We start from the raw sequence: 24,460 nt of genomic DNA on the forward strand, positions 1-24,460 counted from the left end.
TCATCGTATTCTCCTTGAACTAAGGACACACAGTCCTCGTCCAATCACTCGTGGTAAGTCTTTAGGTGACTTCTGAACCTTGACAAACTCGGTCACTCGGCGATCCACAATTCCTCTTGGATGCTCTAGACCATGACGCCTAACCGTCTGGAAGAAGCACAGTCTTCAAAGGTAACAAGCGTCGGATCCACGCAGTATCAATCTCTTCAGTGATGCTCAATCACTTTGGGTTTGTAGGTGTTTGGGTTTGGGTTTGGATTTTCCTCACTTGATGATTTTCGTTCAAAGTCCTCGGAGGATGGGTTGCTCTCAAATGACAAGTGTCAGTTTCTCTCGGAGCAGCCAACCAGCAAGTGGTTGTAGGGGGCGGCTATTTATAGCCTAGGGAGCAGCCCGACATGATAAGACATAAATGCCCTTCAATGATATGACCGTTGGATGATAAGATATTTTGGGACAGCTGGCGCGTAGCACAGCAATGGTCGGAAATTTGAGGTACAAATTCTTCAGGGCTATCATGTTCCTCACTGTGTAGGCAATCCGCACTGGCGAATTCCTAACTCCTCAGTCAGAGCAAAGTCCTCAGTGACCATAAGAACTGCGTCTCTGTCACTGAAGAAATTGACTGAACTGTATTAGATTTCCAATGGCTTCACTCGAAGGGATTGGTAGGTGTAGGATTTGAGTTGAGCATCAAATGGAAATTTTTCCTTAGTATTTCCTCGACCCCCTTTAACAGTACGGTGTTTCCTATGACTCAAGAAAGAGAAAATGAAACTACGAAAACAAAAGTCTTCACGCTTCATGTTCCTCGAATGATAACCATGTCTTCAAGGTCACACCAATTTCTTCACTTTCAAAGTCTTCAGAAAGTCTTTGGTGTATGTCTTCAGTCGAAGAACTTCATTTTTAGGGGTCGACTTTCTCTGTAAATATCAAACTCCTCATAGACTTACAGACCTGTGTACACTCATAAACACATTAGATACTTAACCTATAAGTCTTCAATACACCAAAATCACTAAGGGGCACTAGATGCACTTACAATCTCCCCCTTTTTGGTGATTGATGACAACATAGGTTAAGTTTCAACGGGGATAAACATATGAAGTGTAAATACTGATATTGAGGAATTTGATTGCAAGATATAGAAGAACTCCCCCTGGAGATGTGCATAGTGTGGAATTTGCTGTTGAAGCAATGCACACTTGAAGAGATGAATCATGGAGATCTCCCCCTATATCTTGTAATTCATACACGCATTTGATATATAATATGGAGAATTTGAAATGCATGATGAAATATGGTGCCTGATGTAATTCAGCATGCGTGCAATAATATTAGCGAGGAATAAGCATGCAGAATAGTGCATCAAAAGTATCAGAGCACCATCGGGTTTAAGATTACAACTCGATCCAATAAAAGTTTCGGAAGAACGAGAGTTGTAACTTAGCAAAAAAATGCCCTTTATAATAGACCCGCTTGAAGACTAACTCAGATTTCTCCTCCTTTGTCATCGAATGACCAAAAGGATCGAAACTGAGGACTAACGCCCCTGAAGATAATCAAGTTGATGAAGGAGCGCCAGCGTTGTTGGGGTCGGTCATTGAATTAGGGCCTGCCGCAATGTCGTCCAAGTCTTCATTTTCATCAGTCTCACGCGATGAAGAATATGAGCTGGCCACCAAAGAAGGAACCTTGACCTTCTTGTATTTCTTCGGAGGAGGTGTAGACCAGTCAAACTCTTCTTTGAGACCCATTTTCTTCAAATCATCAGTGCTGTAAACTTGAGACAGAACAGCCCAGGTGCGGTTGAGGGTTTCATGAAGGTAGTAGTGGTTTTTCTTCACTGTATTGTGTGTTGAAGTTATGTTGTGAAGAATTGAACCAAACTGACGCTTGACCCACTTATGATTGCGATCAACCTTCTAATGAAGACTGAGGAGTAACTCACGATCAGTCATCACCCTGGGTGTTGTGGATTGAGGATTTGGCTTGGCATTGTTGGCGGCAGAGTCATGTGTGGTAGAGTCATCATTGGTGGAGTAGGATGCAGCCTTGTGAAATTGACCATCCAATGGACGAATGCCTTCTTCTATCACAGCAGTTTCCTTGCCCTTTTCTTCAGCTGAGGAAAATGTCCTTTTGAGGACTTCAATAGGAGTCAAGTAGCTGCAGTGGTTCAGAGTATCAGCCTTGTAATTGAGTGAAGACCTTGTCCTGATGAATCTCATAATCCATGGCGCATAAGGCTTCAGCTCAGATGGTGACGTAGCAATATTTGACAGATTACTCACGAAGAAATCATGGAAGTTGACGGGAACGCCATGAATGATGTTGAAAAGCATATTCTTCATGATACCAACGACTTCTTCATCATTAGAGTCGTGGCCTTTGATAGGACTCATAGTTTTCGACAGAATGCGATAGATAGTCCGAGGCACATACAACAATTCCTTGATGAGGAATTTGGTTCGAGGGGCCTGCCCTGGCTTCAAAGGCTTCATCAGCACTTGCATGTAGTGATTTGAAAGCTCAGGTTCACTATAGACACAACGTGCATCTTCAAGGGGAGGACTTAGTGGAAGGACACGAAGCAATTCAGACGCTGGTGCCTTGTAATGAGTGTTCTCAGTCATCCAATCCAGAACCCATGAATTCACATCTTCAGAATCGCCTGTGAGGTGCAGCGTTGCGTAGAACTGAAGAATGAGTTCTTCATTCCAATCACAGATGTCAGTGCAGAAATTGAGCAGCCCAGCGTCATAGAGAACACTGAGGACTGGCGTGAAGCACGGCAAGGACTCCATGTCTACATGAGGAATGTGCATATGATCGAAGACCTTGTCTTTGTTGAATAGCACTGAGGAATAGAAGTTGGCTTGACTAGCAGTCCAGAAACGCCTCTTCCTTATGCGAGCAGAGTCATAGGGGTTGTAATCTGTGAAGAATACATGCTCACCAAAGAAGTCTTCAGCCTTGAACTTTTGCTTACTTGAGAACGGATTCTTTAGCTTTGCCAGAGGAGTGTCAGTGAGTTGCATCACTACCTCAAGAATCGCGATCTCAGGTTCTTCAGGCTGAGGAATTTCTGGTTCCTCCTCAGGTGCAGTCACATTTTCAGCAGCAGCTTCTTCAGCACTAGTGGCTGGAATTTCTTCATGCACAGATGCAGTGGGATGAGTTTCTTCAGAGCCCATCGGAACAGTTGGTGCAGGGGAGTGAGGAATTTGCTGCAGTGGGGTGAAGAGTGGAGAATTGGGATGCTGACTTTCCCAGAATTCATCATTCATCAAAGGAGTTGTGCTTCCAATGTCCACGTCTTCATCTTCCAATTCTTCAACACCAGCCTCTTCAGCAGTGAACTGAGGCATTGGTGATGAGACCACTAGGGTTGAAGGGATTCCATCCACTTCAAAATCTTCATCAATCTGCTCTGAGGAAGCAGCAGATCGAGTTTCTTCTTCAGTTCCGCTTGGGATCTCATAATCTTCACCAAAAGGAACAAGGTCCTTTGATGGCATGGTTGAAATTGGAACAGCATCAATGGGATTTTCAAACGAGCTGGTCATAGGCTTCATCTTCTTTGGAGCTGAAGATTCTGAAGCATTTGATGCTTTCCTTTTCTTCACTGCAGCCCGCTCTGCAGCCTTGGTCTTCTTCACATCTGATGCAGATGGAAGGATAGGAGTTGGTGTAGGCGCAAGTGGAGCTGAGGAATCTGGTTGAATTTCCTCAGGCGCAACTGATGCAGTTGCCCTGACTTCTTCAGTTTCTTCAGGCGCACCACTAGTGGATGCCCTGGCAATTTCTTCAGCGGCTGGGATGGAGTCATCAGCCCTGGAACTAGCATTTTCTTCAGCAGCCTGAAAGTCATAAGCGGTGCTGGCATGTTCTTCAGTGGGCTGTACTGAAGGTTCAGCTTGAGGAACTCCTTGTTGCAATGGGGCTGCAACATTTGTGAATTTCTCAGTCAATTTCACAAACCTAACTTTTGCTCCTTTCTAGTCAGCATAGTATGCATCAAATTCATCGCTGAGGGTTTTGATGTCAGCCTACATCTTGATGAGTTCTTCAGGTTTCATCGTGACAACATTGTTCCTCAGCAGTTTCTCTTTTCTGTACTGCGATTTCTTGATCTGCCTAGCCTTATCATACTTCCATTTCTCTTCTTGAATGAAATGAGTCAGCATGTGACTTTGGCTAGGCGTCAGCTTGAAGTCTGGCATAGGCATATTGGGATCTTTGTGCCATAGATCAATGAAATCCAGGATCAACCTTGGATCAATAAGCATCGGCACATTGCTTCCTTTGGCACTAGCGGCCTTAGCTTGCCTATCTCTGATGATTTCAGCAAGTTCTTCTTCATCAGCTTCATCATCATCAGATGGTACACTGAAGACTACCTCCTTCTTCTTAGGACTTGGGAGAGTACCGCGTCCAGCAGTAGCCTTTTTCTTCAGCAGAGAGAGTCCAGCTGAGGAACTTGCTGAGACACCAGAGGCAATAGAGATGCCTGCAGTCCTTTGACACGTGGCAAGATGCGCAGGTGCTGAGGACTTTGTCGGAACAGCTGAGGACTTTGGAGGAAGTGCTGAGGATTTCGGAGGAGCAGGGGCAGCTTGAGGAATTTGCCTTGAACATTTTGAACTTTCTGGCCGTGAGGGCGCAGCTGAGGGTGAAGCACTTGGCTTTCGAGCGGACTTCTTTGCCATTGATTTCCTCAGCTTGACAGAGGCCTCAGTGGCAGCAGCAGCAGCAGCAGCAGAATCTTCATTGAATTTCCTCACTGCTTCTCTGGCTTGCTTGGCCAACTTGGCTTGTCGCTTTGCCCATTCTTCAGAAAAGTCCTCACCGCGTTTGACGCTAGTGGGATCAGCCACTTGGCCAGGTGCCAATGGGGCTCTTGGGCATGGAGGGTTGAGAGCGAATTTCTTCATATATTTTGGAGTAACATATCTGTACTCCCTCCATTCTCTTGCCCATCTCCGTTCTATCATCTGAATGTGCACCTTGCGCTGATTTTTATCTTCTTTGCCAAACTTGGCTTTATCAGGCGTGCAATAATCTTTATAAATGTCCTCAGGGATTTCAAAAGCAGTCATGACCTCAGGCTTCTTTCCTCCTTTTTGTGGCCTTTTACCATCAGCCATTTTCTTCAGTTGAGGAATTTGAACAATCGATTTCTCTGAAGAAGTGTGCAACTTTTCTTCAAGGAACGCTGCAAATGAGTTAAGTTGATGAGAACCTAGTGATTCAGCAGCGGACATGTGTACCTGTGAACAGAGTATATAGTTGCGAGGAATTTGGAGAGGTCATATGCGTTCTCAGAGGTTTTTTCAAAAATAACAAGTTTGAGGAATTTGACCAGATGCGTCTTGAAGAATTTTACTAAGCGCACTATATCTTAGGTTCCAGAGTTGTATAGATCAAAGATCCACACAATTGAGGAATCTTGAAGAAAATGATGCTTAGGGAAATGAATCAAGACCAGATTACATGTGAGGTGTTTTGTGTGTGAGGATTTGAGAAATAAAACACCTTTGAAGATTTTGTAGAAATCTTTTGAATCAAAGAGGGTAGTAAAAGTAACTTTTAATTACCCTGAATGAAGAACACGACGAACAGAGAGGTGAAACAGTGAAGTTCGTCGGTGTAGATCTTCCACGCCCTAACTTGGCGGAGGAAGTCGTCTACGATGGCGGCGGAGGTGAAGATTTCCGCGGTCGGCGCGAGTACGACGACGACGAGGTCGAGGCAGTGAAGCTCTTCCTCACCGGCGACGATGGGGTAGCAGCGGCGCTAGGGTTTGGGAAGCTCGAGACGGAGAGAGAGATCGAGTGGAGTAAAAGAAGTGAGGAAGGGATGAGGGGGTATTTATAGTAGCAGTGAAAAACTGCTCGCCCGAAGATTTGGGACGAACGTGCCCCTGACCCTTCTCCTTCGCACGACATGTGTCACCCACGTACTGTGTAGTGGAGATCGTGTAAGATCGTGGGTGAATAAACAAATGCATCATGGGATGCGGAACGGTTTGAGCGGCAAAACCGCAAATTTGGATAAGATTAGTTTTAACGTTCCGTTCGCAATTTCTTCAGCTGACAAGGACACAGTGAAGATTTTGAACGAGTTTCAAATAGAACGCACATGAAGAATTTGTGAACAGATTGGATTGAGTATAGCATAGAGGGGGAAGGGTCTGATCACATTCACTTAGCAGAAAAACCAACTTGAAGAAATAGCTATAAGTGAATGCTGTAGAGGACATAAACTCATATATATATAACCAATGAAGAAAAACGACGGCACAAGTGAAGATTTTGCAAGTTGAAGAATTTGAACAACTGAGGAATTTCAAAACTGAGGAAAAACTCAAACTCAAATTGAAGATTTTCAACTTTTGTGGTGGCGTGACCCACCGTATAAGAATGATGATTTCAAACAGCGCGTACAATTGTCGTAGGGTTCTGAGAATCAAATTCTTCGTTAATTTCTTCACATTTAGAGTGTTATTATTCATTGATTGAAGAAAAACGTTTCTTCATGTGTTGCACATCTAAGTCATCAATTTTGCATAAGTGTTAGGATGAGTGCCTTTTCAAAGTACATTCGAAGACTCTAAGATATTTAGCTCACACTGCAACTTGCTAAATCTCTTCTCATCCAAGGGCTTAGTGAAGATATCAGCTAGCTGTTCTTCAGTCTTCACATGGTCAATAGAAATATCGCCCTTCAACACATGATCGCGAAGAAAATGATGACGAATCTGAATGTGCTTTGTCTTCGAGTGCTGAACTGGGTTGTGAGCAATCTTGATGGCACTCTCATTTTCATAGAGGAGAGGCACATTCTTCACGTTGACGCTATAGTCCTTGAGTATTTGCTTCATCCATAGCAGTTGAGCACAGTAAGAACCAACAGCAATGTACTCAGCTTCAGCAGTAGACAGTGATACGCAGTTCTGTTTCTTCGAGGACCAACAGACCAAGGATCGTCCGAGGAAATGACATGTACCAGATGTTGACTTGCGGTCCACACGGTCACCAGCATAGTCAGAGTCAGAATATCCAATGAGATCAAAATCTGAGCACTTGGGATACCATAATCCTAGTGTTGGTGTGTGAGCTAGATATCGAAGAATATGCTTCACAGCCTTATGGTGTGATTCCTTCGGTGCAGCTTGAAATCGGGCACACATGCAAACACTAAGCATTATATCTGGCCTAGATGCACATAAGTACAATAAAGAGCCAATCATGGAGCAGTATACCTTATGATCGAAGTCAATACCATTTTCATCAGTGCATAGATGACCATTTGTGGGCATAGGAATTTTGATGCCTTTGCAATCTTGCATGCCGAATTTCTTCAGGACATCCTTGAGGTATTTCTCCTGAGATATGAATATGCCATTGCGTTGTTGACAAATTTGAAGACCTAAGAAGAATTTCAACTCTCCCATCATAGACATTTGACATTCTTCACTCATCATATAGGCAAATTCATCACTATAACGTTGGTCAGTACAGCCAAAGATAATATCATCAACATATATTTGGCACACAAACAGTTCACCATCATAAGATTTAGTAAAAAGAGTGGGATCGAGTGAACCGGCTATGAAGCCTTTCTTCATGAAGAATTCCTTCAAAGTGTCATACCACGCCCGTGGGGCCTGCTTGAGGCCATAGAGGGCCTTGTTAAGTCTGAAGACTTTGTGAGGATGTTTTGGATCTTCAAAACCTGGGGGTTGAGCAACATATACTTGTTCCTCAAGCTTACCATTGAAGAATGCACTTTTCACATCCATTTGATATAATATGATATCATGATGGTTAGCATAAGCAAGCAATATGCGAATAGCCTCAAGTCTAGCAGCAGGTGCAAAAGTTTCATCGAAATCAACTCCTTCAACCTGTGTGTAGCCTTGAGCTACTAGTCGTGCCTTATTCCTCACCACAACACCATTTTCATCTTGCTTGTTGCGGTAGATCCACTTTGTGCCAATGATGTTATGCTTGCGAGGATCGGGACGATTGACCAGTTCCCAGATGTTGTTGAGCTTGAACTGATGTAATTCTTCTTGCATGGCCTGAATCCATTCAGGCTCCAGAAATGCTTCATCTACCTTAGTGGGCTCTGTGATAGAGACAAAAGCAAAGTGCCCACAAAAGTTAGATAGATGTGAAGCTTTTGAGCGTGTGAGAGGACCTGGTGCTCTAATGTCATCAATGATCTTCTCCACTTGCACTTCTTTTGCAACGCGAGGATGAGCTGGTTGTCGTTGAGGAATTTGATCAGCATTTTCTTCAGCATCAATTTCCTCAGCATTTTCTTCAGGTGCATCAGCTCGACGTTCTTCACGTTTTGGAATGAATTCTTCAGCAGATTCTTCAGTAGGAATGACATCTTCAGTAGCCTTGTGCTTGATAGAATCCTCGGGTGCTGGTTCATCTAACACAGAAGGTAGGTGCTCTCTTTGCGAGCCATTAGTTTCATCGAACCGCACATCTACAGTTTCAACAATCTTGTGAAGAACATTGTTGAATACTCTGTAGGTGTGCGAGTCCTTTCCGTAACCAAGCATAAAACCTTCACATGCTTTCGGTGCAAATTTAGAGTTGTGATGAGGATCTCTGATCCAGCATTTAGCACCGAAGACTTTGAAATAACTCACATTGGGTTTCTTGTCAGTGAGGAGTTCATAGGCAGTCTTCTTGAAGAATTTGTGAAGATATACTCTGTTGATGATGTGGCACGCAGTATCAATTGCATCAACCCAGAAACGACGAGGGGTTTTGTACTCATCGAGCATAGTGCGAGCCATCTCAACAAGAGTCCTGTTCTTGCGCTCCATGACGCCATTCTGTTGAGGAGTATAAGGAGCAGATAACTCATGAGTAATACCAAGTTCATCAAGATATTCATTGAGACCCGAATTCTTGAACTCAGTGCCATTGTCACTCCTAATGTGCTTGATCTTCACACCAAAGTTGGTTGAAGCCCTCGAGGAAAATCATTTGAAGACTTCCTGCACTTCATGTTTGTAAGAGACAAGGTGTACCCATGTGTAACGAGAGTAATCATCAACAATAACAAAGCCATATTGAGATGCTTCATTTGAAACAGAGGAATAATGATTAGGACCGAAGAGATCCATGTGAAGAAATTCGAATGGTCGAGTAGTGGTCATGATGGTCTTTGCTGGATGCTTGGCCTTTGGTCATCTTTCTAGCTTCACAGGCACCGCATAAGTGATCCTTGAGGAATTTGACATTCTCAATGCCAATGACATGCTTCTTCTTTGCAAGCGTGTGCAAATTCCTCATGCCTGCATGACCAAGTCGTCGATGCCATCGCCATCCTTCTGAAACTTTTGCAAGTAGGCACATGGCTGGTTGTGAATCTGCAGAGAAATCAACAATATACAAGTCTCCTCTCCTAAAGCCTTCGAAGACTTTGGAATTGTCAGCTTCCATAATCACAACACAACGATACTTGCCAAAGACAACAACCATATCAAGAACACAAAGCATTGAGACAGACATAAGGCTGTATCCTAAGGACTCAACAAGCATGACTTTGTCCATGTGTCGATCCTTTGTGATAGCAACTTTACCTAGACCCAATACCTGACTTTTGCTTTTATCAGCGAAGATGATATGCTTCAGATGTGATGATGATAAGGGAGCATCCATCAATAGGTTCTTGTCACCAGTCATGTGATTTGTACATCCACTATCAAGTACCCACTCAGTGGCTTTGGGTTGATCATCCTGCAGATGAATTAGTGCAACTTACGAACCTCATATACTTCAGCAGTGAATAATATGATATCACAATTCATCAGATCAATCTCATCAAGTAGTAAGACAAATAAAGCAGTGGGAGGACGTGTGAAATGAAAGTTCATTTCATCATGGTTAGCCTGCGTCCTTTGAGGCAGTTTGTTAGGTCCCCAGCAAATTCTTCAGACGTTACAGTACGTCTGGAGACCTGACCCTACAGAAGAGATTAGTTCTTTTTCTTCACCACCCACATCTGAAGGGGTGGCAAAGAGTTCATCATTCTGCGAGCTCCATATGAGAATGGTGGCATAGAGGCCAAACCATTTCGTTTCACATAAGAGTGGTTAGGGTAAGCATATGAATAAGCAGAGAAATTCTTCGAGGACTTATGAACATAATAATTTGAAGAATAATGCTCATATTTATAGCCCTTGGCTCTTCCCTGCGAAACAGAGTTGTTAGCACGATGATGTTCATATGAGGACTTTGATCCATGTGAGGAATTTGATCCCCTTGAGGAATATGGTCCGTATGAGGACTTGGATCCATATGAAGAATTTGGTTCATATGAAGAATTTGATCTGGGGTTCCTATTCTTCACAGGTGGTGTCATGAGGACATTCACTTGAAGACTTTCAAGGCGCCTTTTGGGAACCCAGATTTTCTTCATAGGGGAACCATTCCCGTAGTTAGTGCCAACATATCTAGCAAATACTTCACCATTCTGATTTTTGAACAGTTTATAGTTGGAGTCAAATGACTCATCAGAAGCATGAGAATATTCACATGTATAGCCAGATAAATTAGATGGATCAACTGGAGGTCCCTTTGCAGCAACCCATGAGGTTTTGGGGTACTGCTCAGGCTTCCAATATGTACCATCAGCATTGAGTTTCCTCTCAAAGGCAATACCCTCTTTCCTGGGGTTCCTGTTGAGGATTTGCTTTTTAAGCACATCACAAAGGGTCTGATGCCCTTTGAGGCTTTTGTACATGCCTGTCATGTACAATTCCTTCAGCCCTGCATCGTCAGTGATACTAGCAATGTCCTCAGATGAGGAATTAGTGATAGCAGAGGCAGATGAGGAATTTGTAACATTAGAAGCATTTGAACATTCATGTGAGGAATTAGCAGATTCTCCTTCAATGCATTTCAAACATGGGGGAATAAATTCTTCCTGAGCAGCGCTGATTTGTTGAGCAAGTAATGAATCGCGCTCCTTCTGAAGATCTTCATAACTCACTCTTAGCTTCTCATGTTCAGATAGGAGAGAGTTATGTTGATCTTGAAGGGAGTCATACTTAGAATGAAGTCTCTGAAGACTTTCAGCTAAAGCTTTTGACTGATCCATTTTTTCACCCAACATATCATCGCTCTTACTAAGCATGTTGTGAGCCTTTTCCAAGGCCTTTTGTTGTTTAGGGGCAATGCAAACAAGCTTGGTATAACTAGGTCCAAAATCATCATCAGATTCATCATCACTAGACTCGGATGAGGAACATTCAGTTACCTTGGCACCGTTTGCCATGAGGCATGGTGCAGAAGATGATGATTCTGGTTCGAAAGTCATCGTTTTGAGAGATACCTTGAAATCTTCAAACCAGGGATCATGACAAGTACGATGACCCACATAGACATCAGAGATTCGGTCCCAGATAAGCTTCGCATTGCAAAGATGCATGACGCGCCTGAATTCATCTCTGGACAGGCAGGAACAGATGATATCCTTTGCCATGATGTCAAGTCAAGTGTACTTGCAAATATCATCAGCGTCCGCCATCTTGCATAGATCGGTAAGACCAATCTCAGTGACGGTCCATAGTTCGCTGTTCATCGCCATGAGGCGCTTCTTCATCATGGCCTTCCACTTGGGATACTCATGACCGTCAAAGATGGGGCATGCCACTTTCTTCATACCCGCGGTCGACATAACTAAAAACTCCAAGCGGTTAAACCAAAATCACACAGAACAAGGGAGTACCTTGCTCTGATACCAATTGAAAGTGCGTTATATCGACTAGAGGGGGGTGAATAGGCGATTTTTATGAAATTCTTCACTGAGGAATTTGCTTGTGAGGAAATTCCTTAGTAAAGAACTACTAGCAGGGGAATAAGTACTCAGATGAAAGCATAACAGAATACAAGCATAGTCATCATGATGAAATGAGGACAAACATAGAGTACAGAAAGCGTAAACACAGGATAACACTAGATGTAGACAAACAGACTGAAGAAATTGAACTGAGGAAATTGAGAAAGTCTTCAGTCAAAGTCTTCAAACACAGATTTGATAAACAAGCAGCACAATACTGAGGAAATGAAAGAGTTGAGGAAATGGAACCAGTAAGCTTGGTGAAGACAATGATTTGGTAGACCAGTTCCAACTGATGTCTCAGTTGTACATCTGGTTGGAACGGCTGAGTATTTAAACTCGAGGACACACAGTCCCAGACACCCAGTCCTGAGCACGCAGCTCGGGACACGCAGTCCTCACCGTATTCTCCTTGAACTAAGGACACACAGTCCTCGTCCAATCACTCGTGGTAAGTCTTCAGGTGACTTCCGAACCTTGACAAACTCGGTCACTCGGCGATCCACAATTCCTCTTGGATGCTCTAGACCATGACGCCTAACCGTCTGGAAGAAGCACAGTCTTCAAAGGTAACAAGCGTCGGATCCACGCAGGATCAATCTCTTCAGTGATGCTCAATCACTTTGGGTTTGTAGGTGTTTGGGTTTGGGTTTGGATTTCCTCACTTGATGATTTTCGCTCAAAGTCCTCGGAGGATGGGTTGCTCTCAAATGACAAGTGTCAGTTTCTCTTAGAGCAGCCAACCAGCTAGTGCTTGTAGGGGGGCGGCTATTTATAGCCTAGGGAGCAGCCCGACATGATAAGACATAAATGCCCTTCAATGATATGACCGTTGGATGGATAAGTTATTTTGGGATAGCTGGCGCGTAGCACAGCAACGGTCGGAAATTTGATGTACAAATTCTTCAGGGCTATCATTTTCCTCACTGTGTAGGCAATCCGCACTGGCGAATTCCTAACTCCTCAGTCAGAGCAAAGTCCTCAGTGACCAGAAGAACTGCGTCTCTGTCACTGAAGAAATTGACTGAACTGTATGAGATTTCCAATGGCTTCACTCGAAGGGATTGGTAGGTGTAGGATTTGAGTTGAGCATCAAATGGAAATTTTTCCTTAGTATTTCCTCGACCCCTTTTAACAGTACGATGTTTCCTATGACTCAAGAAAGAGAAAATGAAACTACGAAAACAAAAGTCTTCACGCTTCATGTTCCTCGAATGATAACCATGTGTTCAGGGTCACACCAATTTCTTCACTTTGAAAGTCTTCAGAAAGTCTTCGGTGTATCAAAGTCTTCAGTCGAAGAACTTCATTTTTAGGGGTCGACTTTCTCTGTAAATATCAAACTCCTCATAGACTTACAGACCTGTGTACACTCATAAACACATTAGATACTTAACGTATAAGTCTTCAATACACCAAAATCACTAAGGGGCACTAGATGCACTTACAGGAATATTAGGACATTTATATAAGTATATATTTGAATGTTATAACATTGATTTTTGATATTTAAATATTGTAACAGCAAATAGTGTATGTTGATACACTTATGATTTCTTATGATTTGAAGCAGACATAATGTGGTTATTGAATGTAATGATTCTTCTGTTTTATCAGAATACTTTGCGAACTTATATGATTTTATCCTAAACAAATAGATTGCTATACATGGGATTGAGTAGGGTATTACAATGTAAATTTGTACTACCGAGTTGGTAAGAAAAACATTTCCCTTTTATCATTTTAACTCCCAACGTCAGTAGGAGTGAGATGGTTGAAAAACTACTGCAAAATTCACTGCAAGTTCAATTGACTATGAAGCGGGGGCATAACATCAGGTTAGTTAATGTGGCGCATGACCACATCTCTTTATTATTTTCCGATCCGATTATGGGTAATGACGTCAAAGGAAAAATGACAAATATTTGCGGCATAGGAAAAGTTATGTGAAAAAGGAAAGTCCATGTGAAGTATTAAACTTTGATGACACTACCTGATATATGGTTGAGTAATGTTAAGACTAACAAAAATAACCGAGAATGAAACAACTAATATATTAAATGTCATATCTCTTTTCAAATTGGATGAAAAATTTAGAAGCCCATTACTATTCGAATATACACAGAAACGTTTACCTGAATGCCAAAAACATTTGTTGCGAATCAGGCAGCTGTTTTTTAATAGTTAGAAAGGACAATAAGGTGCATATGCAAAATTAGGACTACATCTTCATTACAAAAACGGTGGCGCTATTCCGAAGATAATCTCAACATATGAAACTTGTTACTTCAACCGAATGTGGTAAATCTGCATTATAAGTTACTTGTTTTGCTAAGCGTACATCTCAGATTATCAGAAGAAGTGCACGAAAGAAATATAAACTGCAAGTTATATGAATCCGAAGGCTATGTATGTTCCTTTTCATAGCTTCCATGATGGACATCGTTGGACAATAAGTAGGCTCCTCTATCTAGATAACGGGATTCTGCTCCAGGGCACGGAAGAAAAGTTAGAAGTGTATAATTCCAAATCCATACCCACAACTCTACGGTGCATAGGCATGAATCAAAATATTGTGTCTATAAATAGTAGGAAAATGTAGCTAATTCATTTGAGTAAATATGGCTTGCAAATATCATGCATTCAGCTGAAACTGTCCATGTATAAATGGCGATCAGCAAGGATCACGTACCAAGAAAAGAACACGGAGAGAGTGCAGCGAAGAAATCTGCGGTCCAGGTCGCGCGAGCTGGCGTGCTCAGGATTGACCGGATAAGGTTGTTAGCTAGGAGTAGGCTAGTTGGTTAGTGCGTGCATGCATCAGCTGGATAGGGACATGCATGTAGGGTTAGTTAGTGGGTGCTACGTGCGTGGGTTCATGGCCGGTGTGGCTGGCCGTTGAGTGCGTGCGTGCGTGTGTACTAGCCTGGGTATAAAAGCCTCTGATTGTTGTAACCGCATGAGCGGAGCCAACTAGTTGGAACAAAGAAAAACCAGGGCGTTTGAGCCCCGGGGGCGTTGGTCGCCAGAAAAAAAAGTGCTTTTTCTACCTTCGTTCGGAGCTAGTCTTTTTTTAGAAAAGGAGGATGATCCCTGGCCTTTGCATCTGCGAGATGCATACGGCCATTTTATTAATTATTCTGGAGGACCTTACAAAGTAGAACAGTAATATGCCTGAATTCGTCATCTTGGCAACATTTGCCGCTACTCCTATCCAAATGATGAAGGGGTGCAAGATGGGCCACATACCCAGAACTCTCATCTAACCCTAACATCTAAAGCCGGAGGCCTCGACCGAGCCATCTGCCAGGTCCGGGGCTCAAACCGGTCTGACACACTCACATGTGTTGTCGCCACCGTCTTCCGCTGGTCCATCTTCAGAGCAGATTGAGGTGACAACCTTGGCAGGTCCTCCGTCATCGACGCCACCACGACACCAAACGACGACCTCCACCTACGCGAGCCTTGGCAGGTCCTCCGCCATTGACGCCACCACGACGCCAGCCGACGACCTCCACCTACGCGAGTCCATTTCCAAGCAACGGACGTAAATCTATGCTAGGATAGGGCCGCACCACCGCCGTCGCCCACCACCCACAAGCGCCACCCAACCCCAAGGTTCTCAAAGCAGCGCCTTCAAGAAGGGAACGGCACCATGAGCGACGCCGCCGCCCAACAAAGTTAGGGCTTTCGCCCAGGAGACCTAGGGGAAGGTTAAGTGAGGAGATCTGTCCACACCGACGCCTTCAAGGAGGGGAACGGCGCCCTCAGGCGTCGCCGTCGGCGCGGCCGGTCATGGCCGGTCAGAGATTTCGCCCGAACAGATCTCTGCCACTAGCAGCGCCTCCTGTACAGAAACGCCGACCAAGAGGAAGCGCGACCCGACTAGGCTGGTCCGCGCGCCGAACAGGGGGGAGGAGGCGCTAGATCGCGCGCACCGGCCGCCGCATAAGCCTCCGCCGACCGCCAATGACCACCGGATCCCGTCGCCCACGCGGCCGGGACACCAGAGCCACAGCCTGCACGGCTGCTAGCCGGCCGTGCCCTGTCAATGGAGCCGCCGCTCTATATCCGGGGTTCCCCACGCAGAAGTAGGGCAACCGAGGCCCCGCCGCCACCATCCTTGACGCCCCGGGCTTGCCCGGCGGCTGCCACAGGCGGCGGCGTGGAGGTGGGACGAGGTGGGGAGAGGGCCGCGGCGGCGTGGCTAGGGTTCCCCCACCGCCGCCGGGGGAGGCGACACGGGGGTCGCGAGAGGAGGGGGTGCGAGAGAAGGTCGCAGGGGTACTCACGCATCCATCTCAAGACTAATTACCCTTGAGATCAGGCATCCATCTGCTGCCCTCCCGTCGTTCGTAGCCGGGTGAGCTGCGGCGAAGAATACTCGGAGAAGAGCGGCGCCACATTTACGTGGACGATGTAAGGCACCTTACCGTCGGGGTTCCGAGTTGCTTGGCAGCGTAGTAGTATGGAGGCTTGTATCGGTAGTGGAAGTAGACTGTGGGAGAAAAGAGCGGGAATTGGGTGGAGAGCGACAGGGGATGGAAGAAGAGAGTGTGCGATTTCGGCGCGGAAATAGTGCGGGTTGCTACAAAAGCGCGGGCTCGATTCCTTTTGGGTGGGTCGAGGGGGAGGGGGCAGAGAGCCACGTTTCGCGTGTCCGGATTCGTGCAAAAAAAAAACAACCATGTTTTGTTCCGGTTCGCGGGAGAGAATACATTCGGACCGCTCGGCGAACCGATACAGGCCCGCGTTGGATGGCTTCTGCGGTCTGAATAATGCAATCCACACGGATGCGGGCGGTTTGAAGGTCCACGCTGGAGATGCCCTTATCCCCTTCTGTTGATTTCGACAATTCTCACAACCAGTAGATCCTCTGCCAACTCCAATGCTTCTTTCTTTGAATCCAACAGTACGATTTATCCAGCGAATTGTTTGAAGAACGGGGGATATACAGTCACATGAATAGTAGGCAAAAAAGAAGCCCCGCACCCATCACGTTCATTGCATGAAAAAAAACTTATAGCATCACGTCGTCCTTGGAAGGAAGACGACTGTACAAGTTGAGTAGCAGGTTGGTCCTGCCCCGGAACGACGGCGGCCGGAGGAAGTATAGCACCATCACCATGAAGACGGCCGTCAACCTGGGGTCGTGCCAGCGCTCTCCGTGTGTAGCCGCTCTGGGGTCGAGCAAGAGGAGCACTGAGTGCACCGCGCTCTCCGTGCGTAGCCAGGTAGCCAGTCATCATCTGCACCATGCCGGCGATGCCCCTATGTCAATCATACCTCTGCCTCATGATGTCATCCGGTTTCGACGTTGGGAACGTGTCAAACTCCTGATCTAGCTTGTCGGGGTACATCTGACCCCAGTACCACCACAGCACCGCATCTATGTTCACGAACGTGTTGAGCTCCTCGTCCGGGTGCGCGAGCTCCACGTGCGACAACACCGTGTCTATGTGCGGCGGGTGCCGTAGCCGCCAACAATAGTTCCACGCCGCAATCATGATCAATCATAGGAACACGATGGGCAGGATCAACTCCGGGTTGCGCACCAGCTTCAGGAACACCGCGTGCCCCAAAATCGTCGTCATTGGGTTCTTCCACTTGCAGATACCATCGAACCATTTGGCCACGGTGACAACACTCGAGAAGAGCGTGGTGATCCGGCAGATGTATGCCTTGCTTCCACGAAGGCTAAACATGTGGGAATCGTCCTCCAGCATGTACTCCACCGCCTCCTTATGTAGTGGCGGGTCGGACTTGTCCAGCATCTGCATCGCCAGGATGGGTGTGGTGTATCTTCCGCAGCAGAGGACTAGGCTGTAGCCTAGTGGCAAGGGTCGCAGTGGCGAATCCTGTGCCCACGGTTCAACTCTCGTCAAGAGCGAATTTGTGGCGCCTCACCCGGATGAGCTTCTTCTATTAAAATATGTTTTGAGTGCAAGTGCCCATGTATCTTTTTTTAGCGGTTTGGCATACATGGCCAGCATTTTGGCCCACGAAATTGCAGGTGAACCGGACGGCAAGGTGGAGCTACCCCATCTTTTTCAGCCCCGACGGTTTGAGCGTGTACACGCGGTCTCTCTCTAATGTCGCGAGCCGGACGCGCACCTTGCCGATCCTCTGGTCCTCGGCTGGTCTGACTGCATGACCGCGGTGGATGTGGTTACTGTCCAAGACGGCGACCGTGATGACGGTGCTGAGGTCGAATACATCACAGGTGTACGGCTCGTTCCACTGTGGTGCAGCGGTGCCCAGCAGCGTGCGCGTGAGCACCCACTTGGCAACGCAGTAGGGGTTCTTGCTGCCGACCGGGCCGTGCGCGCTGAGGATGCCCACCTCCACTCCTCCAGCACGCCTATGGCACTCTTTCGGAGGTTTTTCGCTGCCGGCTGCAGGTCGCTGCTGTAGTGCATCCGCGCGTCTAGCACGTTGGTACACCATCTCCAGGCTCATCTTCAGGTGTATCCTGCTGGTGAACGTCTTGGACGACTCCCGGTTCTTGCTCCCGATCGTGACGTCCACCGTCATCCCGAGGAAGCGCGACAAATTGAACCATTTCGACGGCACTGACTTGGCCATGTCGTTGGGCGGCAGGTACAGCGACGCTACGGGGACGATGATGCGTCCGATGGGCTCATTGATATGATGAAATACGCATATAATAAATATGAGGGACACCTAAATACAATTATACATTTTACAAATTGTTGTTAGTTAATTTTTTTGAGATAATGCCTCTTACAAATCATTGGCTAGGACTTTATTGTTTTTATATAGTGGAAAAGGAAGAAAGTTGAGTGTCTTTGTATATTCATTGTTCCACTTAGATGAGCAAAAAATATATGTATGGCCTTGTATCGATATTAGTTTTCTTAAATATCCTGGCATACATCTCTAAAGGAGATACAGGTTTCTAGAGTGCATGGTTGTCTACTTTAGGTGTAAGGGCATCTCCAAAGCGGATCCTAAAACTTCCACTATATGTCCGGACCAGAGTATTCGAACCACTTTTGCCATCTGATGGAAACCTGCATATGTCCGCTTAGCAGTCTGGACGTACGGATTCCGATATCCAAGAGACAAACAGGGGGGCTTTGCCGGGGTCCAAACATACACTTGACTAAACACATTCATGGTCCATCTCTTCTTTCTCACCTTCCAACCACACATGCTTGGTCCCCCACTCCTCCCTCTCCTCACAATAGGACACTAAACCTCAAATATCCCACCATATGCATGGTCTCCACCTACTTATTCTCCTCCCAATCGGATACTTTGTTATTATCATTAAATGGCTCCATCCCGCATGTTGTCCGTCGACAATGTCCGGACATAAAAACGGATATATACTAGAGACATTTGCAGGTCAGCTTTGGAGATGCCCTAAGTAAGTAAAAGTTGTAGTTTCCAGCCTAAGCAAAGTTGGTTGTGTTGCTACTATGTCCCTCACCAAGTAGTGTACAAACATGCATGGGAATAGAAAAGGTACTTGCACACCCTTCACAAAAGACGCGACATATATAACGACTAGAATCTATATCTATACCTAACAACAAAGGGAGGTTGTTTCTCCGAGTATTTTTGGTCTATCCACTGCCTTCTTTTTTTATCCGAGATGGTACTATAATTTTATGTGTATGTCCGCTTAGTTTTTTGGGCCTGGCCACAATATGGAATATAGCCTACATTTTCATCCGGCCAGGCCGTGTAATTTAAGACTTGGATTTTTTTATTTAATCCCTTTTTAATTTCTTCAATGATTAATTGGAATTCCAACTAATATTTAAAAAATATTGGCAAATACATGCCGAGGGCGCGCCTGATTGGGCCAACCCAGAAGCATTGTGGTAATGTACTAGTTTAGTTGTACCAGTAAAACTGCAAAAAACAGCAGCAGATTGAGGAAACATTTTCGTTAGGGTTATAGGTTCTCCCAGAGGTGATATGTAGCCACCATCGAGGTTTATCTTCTCTACCCCGATCCAACCACTGTTACTTTTTGGGTTGATCATTGGAAGATCCCTACATCCCTACTCGGCCTTGATCGAACTTCTGGCTCGCAAGAGGGATTTAGGGGTGCTGCAACAACCGATCCAGAAATTGTCGGTTTAGGGTTCAAGATGGCAGCGGCAAGTTCAGCGGCGGAGGAGTCTGGTGTGGGGTCTAGTTCTGAGTTGGATAATGATGACCCACAAGTATAGGGGATCAATCGTAGTCCTTTCGATAAGTAAGAGTGTCGAACCCAACGAGGAGCAGAAGGAAATGACAAGTAGTTTTCAGCAAGGTATTTTCTGCAAGCACATACATTATAAGTAACGAGTAATTTGATAGCAAGATAATTTGTAACGAGAAAGTAACGGTAACGGTAACAAAAGTGCAGCATGGTAGCCAATGCTTTTGAGGCAAAGGACATGCCAAAATGGTTTCTTATGATAAGAAAAGCGTTCTTGAGGGTACACGGGAATTTCATCTAGTCACGTTCATCATGTTTTTTTACTAGGAACGACGGTGGGAGAGGCTCCCACTGACTGTTGTATTTACTCACAAACAGATGTTACATCATTACATGTGGGGGTTTTGCAGGGCTCCCCTCAACCATGTTACATCATTACATGTGGGGGTTTTGCAGGGCTCCCCTCAACCCCTCTAGTGAATGCAGAAAAACTCTAGTGTCTACATGTTTTGTATATAAGAGTCTAAGAAGGGGTGAAGCTCTTCTTTACAATTGTGAACAAGGAGGCCCAACAGGTGCTTGAAGCTATCAAGCCATGCAATGAAGGAGTGTGGCACTCCTCTGAAGAATTCATTGTTCCTCTCCTTCCAGATGCTCCACGCGGCCAGCAAGAAAATGTCCATGAATAGCGGTTGCCTCCATTGGGTTTTACCTTCGTGCAGCAGAGATATCCTATTTCCATCATGCGGCCATCTCAGACCCACTTTGTTCCAGCAGCGCTGGCTAAATGGGCACGAGAAGAAGAGATGCTCAACTGTTTCCTCGGGAGGATTTTGGCAAAGCATACACGCATAGTTGTTGTCCACAATAGCAAAATGCCTATGTTTTAACATGTTTCGCGTGTTTACGCGGTCAACTAGCAACAGCCAACCAAACATTTTGAATTTGATGGGGCTCTTGGCCTCCCAAAGCCAGAGAAAGGCATCGTCGGCGATCGTCTCCCTGAAACAGTGGTTGTAGTAGCTTTTGGCCGAGAACTTTCCACTGAGGGTACAAACCCAAGTATCAGCAGAACCTCTCTCCGGTATGACATGCATCGAGCCCTGCTGAATCTCTCTGACTCCCTCTCTCCCTTCCAAAGCATGGCTAGATCCGTTGCTTCCAAAGCAGTGCAGACGGACTCATCCTCATTTGTGGCAAACGAGAAGGCTCGGGGATAGATCTCGGAGAATGGGGCTTCCTGGTCATGATCAAACTACACGTCCTTCCAGAACAGAGCTAAAGTCCCATCACCAACTGTAACCTTTGAGATCCCTCGAAACACATTGCTGAGTTGCATGATGTCACACCACCAGAAGGATCTGATCGGACCAACTGTATGTGGTACCGTACCCACATAGTATGTGTCCCAGATCAATGTCACCCACGGGACATCCTGACGGTTGCAGAATTGTAAAGATGTTTGAGGAGCAGGGCCACATTTTGAGTTTTGATGTCAATCACCCCAAGACCACCTTTGCACTTTGGCTTACAAACCAGCTCCCAAGCGGCCAAAGAGTTATTTTTTACTCCTGCCTCAGTGTTTTTGGCTCACAAACAGTATCTGCGCAACTTGTCAATGTGATCAATCACTTTCGGGTGTAGTTTAAGTGTGCACATAGCATAGATCAACATGGAGGTGATGGTAGAGTTTACCAACGTGAGTTTGGCGCCAGCTGAAAGCAAGGACAGGGCAGTGGACAATTTCCTCTCAATCCCACACACCAACGGCATGAGTTCAAGCAGCGTTGGTTTTGTCGTTCCCATGGGAAGGCCCAGGTAAGTAAATGGAAGTAATCCGACATTGCAGCCAAAGATTTGGGCCAGAATAGAAGCTTGCTGCAGGTCAAGATTGATGGGAATCAATGTTGACTTATGGAAGTTTATTTTCAGACCAACAGAATCAGCATAATCTACCAAGATGGACTTCATGCGAGTGGCTTGATCGGGGCAAGCTGGCATGACCAGGATCGTGTCATCGGCGTATTGAATCACCGGGTAGTCACCCCTCCGATTGCATGGAAAAGGTAATTCAATTAATCCTTGGGTGTAGGCATCATTAATCGCTGCTTGAAGGAGATCAGCTACTAAAACAAAAATGAGAGGTGATAGTGGGTCTCCCTGTCTCACTCCACATTTGCACAAAAATTTCCTGCCTGGGACACCATTCAAAAGAACCGAAGAAACTCCAGAGGCAAATATAGATTTCATCCAACCAAGCCATTTGTCATCAAAGCCCATTTGTTCCATGATCTGCAACATCGGATCATGTTCTATTGTGTCAAAGGCTTTGGCAAAATCAAGTTTGAGGAGCACTATCTCTCGCGAGGATGCTTGGCACAGATGGATGTACTCAAATGACCATGCCAAACAATCCTGAATGGTTCTCCCTTTGAGGAAGCCATAATGATTCCTATGGATGATTTTAAGAATGACTTTCTGCAGACGGTTGGCTAGGATTTTTGTGATGATTTTCAGACAACAATTGAGTAGTGTTATGGGTCTGAAATCGTTAGCCGTTACAGGAGAGGAAATCTTCGGAATGAGGGTTATATAACCCTCACTGATGCTGGTTATGTCAAGGTTGCCATCGTGAAAATCATGACACATTTTGTAGATATCTTCCTTGATAATGTGCCAGCAATTTTTGAGGAAACAACCATTAAAACCATCGGGACCGGGGGCCCTATAACTAGGCATCTCTTTGATCACTGCGTCGATCTCATCGTTAGAAAAGGGGGCCGAAAGCATCTCCAAACCCTCCACCTTTTTTATGACACGGTTAAGATCAAAGCACATGTTTGTGGGTTTAGAAGTCCCCAAGCGTTCTTTATATGTGTTGAACAACACACCTTCTTTGCCAGCATGATCAGTAACCTCTACATCGCCTTCCTGCAAACTGGCAATTGAATTGTGTCTAAATCTCTCAGTTGCAAGAGATTGAAACAGCTTAGTGTGGTCATCCGCAAATCTGAAGTATCTGACAGTGCATCTTTTCCTCCAATATTCATTCTGGTACTTTAGGAGACAGTTAAGGTGTCCTTTCAGAATACGTCTGAAGTTTGCTTCCCGGACAAACAAAACCCTCTTGTCTTCTAGAGCATCGAGATTGGCTAATGCTTCGTTGCTGTTTTGGATCATAATTTTCAGGTTGGAAACACCTCTACTCCAGCGTTTGAGATCGTAATGGAGCGTTTTGAGCTTCTTGCAGACGACTGCTGCAGAGTTAGGTGCGTGACAAGGTTTACTTCAAGACCGGGCAATAAGTTCAGAGAAACCAGTGTGATTGATCCAGAAGTTTTCAAACCAGAAAAGGTTTGATTTTGGGATTTTGGACTCAAATGAGAGTACGCACGGAATATGATCAGAGACCGGTTTCCCCAGAGGCAGAACCATTGTGTTAGGAAAAGAGGTGGTCCAGTTCGAAGATGAAAAGAACCAGTCAAGCTGCTCCAGGAGCGGGTCGTCTTGCATGTTGCTCCACGTGAAAGCCCTACCCTTAACTGGGATTTCCATTAAGGATTGTGCACATATAAGCTCATTGAATAACATCATATCAGTAGCATCTCCTCCCGGCTTATTTCTGTTATCAGTGGACCGTATGAAACTGAAGTCACCCAAAATTAACCAGTTTTCATCATCCGGTATATTAAGATGAAAAAGCCAGGATGTAAAATCTGACCGTCTCTGGCCGTAGACATTCACCAAGTTCCAAGATTCATTCGACTGAGTAGCCAAGAAGGAAACACCCACCGCAAAAGATTCCACATGCCATGGTGTCTCCACAAAGATAGAGCTATTCCAGATAGTAATAATGCCTCCCGATGCCCCAATCGATGGCGCAAAAACAAATTTATCAAATCGCTTGGGGCAGAAAGATTTAAGAAACGCTAAATCAAAAGATTCCTACTTAGTTTCTTGAATACATAACACTGAACAACCGCTAGTGTTGATAGCATTTCTAAGTGCCAAAAGTTTGCTTTCAGAGTTAATCCCTCTGATGTTCCACGAGAGAATATTCCAAGATTTATTCATGAACAGAAATAAAATCAGACAGCCTCATCCGGGGCTATCTGCTGGGCAGCCAACAGCTTGTCTTCAGAGATGTCCTCAGGATCAATACCGCACCGATCGCCCACCTGCTGGAGCGCTTGAATGGATGTTGGTGGAGGGAACGTCACGGCTGGACCTGTAGCTGTGGAGACAGCATTGACAGTCGGAACGACCCTGGCCTTCACCCTCGATCGACTCTGCTTGACATCAGTGGCATGGCTAACCTTGAAGCCATCATACTTGTTCGAGCGAGTGCTCCTTCGGACTGCAGTGGTGTCAAGAGGAACCTTGGCACTGTGGGATGCAGCA

General features: G+C 45.4%; 1 pseudogene; it reads right to left on the minus strand.

Moving 5' to 3' along the window:
- Positions 1–17,156: 17,156 nt before the first annotated feature.
- Positions 17,157–21,156, minus strand: LOC125538553 (FT-interacting protein 3-like; annotated as a pseudogene).
- Between the last annotated feature and the right edge of the window lie 3,304 nt (positions 21,157–24,460).

The sequence above is a fragment of the Triticum urartu genome, chromosome 2A (assembly GCF_056163025.1).
Source record: "Triticum urartu cultivar PI428250 chromosome 2A, HENAU_Tu73, whole genome shotgun sequence".
Lineage (NCBI taxonomy): Eukaryota > Viridiplantae > Streptophyta > Magnoliopsida > Poales > Poaceae > Triticum > Triticum urartu.